A 5,196-nucleotide genomic window follows, 5' to 3' on the forward strand; every position below is an offset into this window, starting at 1 on the left:
TGCAATGGCATCTAAGAGACTAAAAGAATAGCTAAAAACAAACTTCTCCTTATATAGATGACATTCTTCTGGCATGTATATGTTACGTAAGTCAAAGCATTGTTCACACATACTTTGATATGATAGATCTCATAGATATTCCTTACACATATAACAAACAATACTGCTATACTTTTGAGGATAACAGGATCACATAGATTATTTCCTTATGCTTTATTAAGTAGAAGCCTTATATAAGTTCAAGTCTATACTCATTCAGATATTTCTCAAAATTATAACACACTAGATATGTATAGGTTAATGTGAAGCGTCTAAAAGAGTATTAAAATATCTTTAAAGGGAAATGATAGACAGACTATAATTTAAAGAAAGAAGTGAGAACTCAAACTGGTTGATTACTCTAAAATTTGTTATATACAACGATATCATAATGTAATTTTTGGGATATATTCTTATGTCAGCAAATAAATTTATCTCATAGAGGAGTCAAAATGAAAAATGAAAATTTATCAGTGGACTCATAAGTTTATTAACTCCATATAAATTATATATTGAAGACTTACTGTGATAAAGTCAGATGTCATGTTTTCTCAAACAATAATAGTTCGAGATGTTTTGCGTTAAAATTTCGATATGAAATCAGTTATTCGTTTATGAACGAAATGAGGAAACTAGGTTTTCATATCGAATACATTCATGATATGCTTAAGGAACCAATAACATAAAGTCTATCACCCATAAGTCTTATGTAAGCACTTAATAATTAATATGGGATTACTAATGACCATGTATAATTGCATATCGTAATATGAATAACTAACTATTAATTTTCGTCAGTTTTGATTTTGTATGTCTCTTAATATGTTCTGCATGCAATGACATATAGACAAATTATAATACAAATCAAACATTCTAAAAGGATTACTTTAAAATTTTGATCATAACTACTTGGGTTTTAAATAAGGACTGTAGTACGATTAATGGGGGTCTTTAGCTAATGTTCAATTCAATGACTGTATTTCTCTGCTCGAGTTTAAGTTTAAAGGTAAAATGAGTGTTAACTCATGATCAGGCTTATATAATACTCACAATAAATGATTACTCGGTCAAGTGGGAGAATGTAAGAATAAATATATATTATATATTTATTAATATGTCCATCGTTATCATTTATATTATAATAGATCAAAATTATTAGTATACCTTATTATATATTAGCTTGGTAATTGTTGATGGGCCACATTATCTTATTAGCTAATAAAGGGTTTCCCCTTGGGTGTATATATAGAGAGAATAAATTAACATCGTAACTTAATTACACATACAATTTTATATGTCTACTATCTCCTAAACCAGGTTCCTCTCAAGAACCCTAACACCATCCTTAGCTATACATCCTAAAGGAGAACTCGATCAAGATGACAAACATGTCGATTACATCATACTCTGTTGCTGCGGTTACTACTCTCCCTGCTGTAACAGGTACACATATAATAATAGGTTCATAATATTATCATGTTTTTCATTACTAATACGAAGAACAGGTCAACAAAGATAAGTTAACTCACTTTAAAGATGAGACAATCCCTTAAATTACTAAGTGAATTGTCCTTGATTCTTTAGTGAAAGTAACCTTTGTATGATAGATAAAATACCAATTAAGGTTAACTGAGTCTTAAAGGATTAACCTTGAACTACCAAGTGTTAAACCGCACAGCTGTTGAACAGTTATAGAACTCACGTAATAACTACTCATGAGTTGCTTAAAATTGGTTATGTTGCACACTCACTTAACGAGTAATTAACCGATCTTAGTGGATGAACACCAACAATCCGTTTTCACAACATTGTTGATAATTCTCATTCTAAAATGGTCAATCACTACTAATATTCCTTTTGGTCCATGCCAATATTAATATTCATGTTTTCCTCCAACCAAGGCCTTACAAGAGTGGTGATTTCTCGGCTTATCATCAAACTCAGAATCTTGGCAGCTTTTTAAAAGGTTCTTAAGTTATTCTCCAAACCCTTATAAGAGTGGCAGTTCCCCGACTTATTTTCAAGCTCGGTATTTGGGGGTTGATTTTAAGGATTCTTAATTATCAACCAAGTTCTTACAAGGATAGCGATTTCTTGACTTATCATCAAGTTCGGGTTCTTGGTGTCTATTTTAAGGTTCGCCAAGGCTTCACAAGACTAGCAATTTCTCGACTTATCATCAAGCTTAGCACTTGGGTATCTCTTAAGAGTATTTTAACATTCCTCATTAAGTAATAATTGCAACACAACCAATAGTTATTGAATATCGATCACATGTTTTACTATCATTATTAAACTTTAAATAAGATTGATCATAAAACAAGATGATACTATGGAAGTTTAGCCACTAATAGACATGATGATAAATATCAAAGTAATAGATGCAAACACGATCAAATTGAAACAATCTAACCAATTTAGATGACTAATCTTTGATGCTAATGACTTCTCCTGAAAGCTTAATCTCCTTAATCTTCAAGGTTGGATGGATGAGATTAATTCCCTTATTAATGGTGGTGAAAGGAAGTGGTTGGAGACTACTGAATACTCCTCCAAGGGTATTAAATGAAGAAGAAGAGCATTCAATTTATAGGTTGTCCAGGTCCTCTAGGCACGGCCGTGTTAAGCAGGGCACGACTATGCGGCCATTTTTGTGCAACTGCACTAATTGTCCATGTAAGATCGTACAACTCAAGGGTAACACGGCTGTGTTAAGCAAGGCACGACCGTGTTGAGTTCCCCAACAGTCCAAACTTCTTCATGTTTTGTTCTTTTCTCTTGTAATGAAGGCATACATGTGTTTTGCTTGAGAACCTTCTATTTTGTCTTTTCTTCTCGCTCTTGATAACATGAGGTGTTTCTTGGTTAACATGGCTATGTCTTGATTTCCAAATTTTTGTTTGTACTTTGTATGCTCTAGGCATGGCCATGTCTTGATTCACCATGAGGTGTGTTGAGCCAGTTTTCACCGTTTATCTCCATTTTTCCTCGTATTTCAGCATGTTTTATTCCTTAGGACTATATATACCTATATATAGAAATTATAAACATTAGTGTTTATTTATTCTAGTATAATTGCTGAAATTACGCTTATTTGGAGATATTTTAGTGCTAAAAAGATGTATAATTTCTTACATCACGTATAAATACTCAAACTCACTTCGAAATCTGTAAGGGAAGATTTGTCCCAAACTCCTCCTAGCCTACAAGTAAGCATATCTTCATAAAAAAATCTCCTGGGTATAATGGTCTCTCCTTGATCTTAAATGAGGGTAGGAATTTCAAGGTAAGCTCGTGATACGATCTCATGTCGTTAGATAGGAAACGTCTCCATGGACCCGTAGCTGTTTCTTCGTATCTCTCGAGTTGGTTCAACTTTCGGAGTGTGCTTTTGCTTGCAAAGTTGCATTTGATACCCTCACGGAGGACATTACTAAATTGCCGTTCCCCCATTTACCATCAACAGTATCTACCAAGGCATTCTAGCAAACGTCCAAATCACTCTTCAATTGGTCCTTAAAACTATATGCAGAATATGACACTCAAAATACAGGCCCTTCTAGAAGGAAAATGGGTTAGCATCGTTTTAGCCCCTCTAATACTACCATCCTGTTTTCAGTGTGGCTATACATGTAACATTCGTTACTTTTCAAACCCGAAAACCCGACCCATTTTAAATTTTCTTTATTTATAAATATATGTATTAATATAAATATATATTTCAAGTTACATCTTATGTGTTTCTATTATGTTCGTTAATAGACATGTTTCGATGTCTCGATGTATTTGTATCTTTTGTATATTATATAATTAAATTATAGTTCAAGCACTTTCTATTCGTTTTGTTTAAATAACAAAACTCTGGAATTTAAATGTCAATATTTAAACGAGTCGCAAACTATCCGGGTGTAATTCGTAAATTATTCAAGAAAATAAACTTTTCTTTTATATATAACATTTTAAAGTTAAAGGTTTATATTATAAATATATTTTAAAATCAGTTTTAAAGTTAATTAAAAGTTGAGGGTTAAAAGTGTAAAATGTAATTAAATTATTTTAAATCCCAACCCAGCCTCCCATCCCGTCTCCCTACCTTCGATTTTCCGGCCAATTCTCCGGCGAGCCCGACGGCTCCGGCCAACCCCTTTAAACCCCACTAAAATTGCGTCAAAACTCTATTAATAAATTATAATGACTTTACAACGTAACGACGGATCATAATAATCAATAATAATTTGTAATAACGATCCTTAAACGGTCGATTAAATCCCGAACTGCCGTAAAATAATAAACATCAATTAACTATCAATTAAGCCTCAACGTTCCAATTAGCACTATAAATAGAACCCCAGGCTTCGTCTAAACTCGCTCACACTTTCACATATCTAAAACACTCTATAAACCTCTAAATTATCCGGCGAAACCCGTTTTCCGGAGAGTCCTGTTCTCCATCATTCCGACACAGTTAGAGGTAAAAATTACATGTATTTGCATTGTTTTAAGCGACTAATAAAACCCCTAAACTTAATTGACCAAACATAGAACGGATTAACGGATTGAAATCTAGGGTTTTCATGAAGAAGATGAAGTTGGGCATTGTGTTTATAAGTATTTGTTTCCATCAGCTAACAATGTAAACAGCCTGGTCCAGTGGTTAATTCATGTTTGTTTCACAGCATAGACCCGGGTTCGAACCCGGTTCAGAACATATTGTTTTTTGGTATTCTATTTTTAAACATTTCTTTTTATTTTCTTATAAATCAAATTAATATATTAAAAATTATGATAAATTAAATAATGTCATTTTTTTATGTTAAAAAAATAAGTTGTAAATGATATTAAACACTTCTCACCTAAGCCCGACTTTTGTTTTCATCTGTTGAGCTTTAAAATTTGTTTTCGTTTGTCAAAATAAAATATATCGTTATCATCCAAACTCCAAAAACGTTATATATAATATTCAAATTTGATATTAATCTCGTAATTTAAACTAATATTAATTTAATAATTTATTAATAATTCGTTAACGTATAAAATAATATTTTAACACCCAATTCCATAATAAAATATACATTCAACACTTCTAATTCCCAACAACCCGATTTATTTACTTTTTAAGTCGTTAGTTAATATTGATTTTTGTACTTTTAAATTCTA

This window comes from Bidens hawaiensis, unplaced genomic scaffold (assembly GCF_021521415.1).
Source record: "Bidens hawaiensis isolate Kalapana, Puna unplaced genomic scaffold, B.hawaiensis_p1.1 tig00000097_1, whole genome shotgun sequence".
In the NCBI taxonomy this organism is placed as follows: Eukaryota; Viridiplantae; Streptophyta; class Magnoliopsida; order Asterales; family Asteraceae; genus Bidens; species Bidens hawaiensis.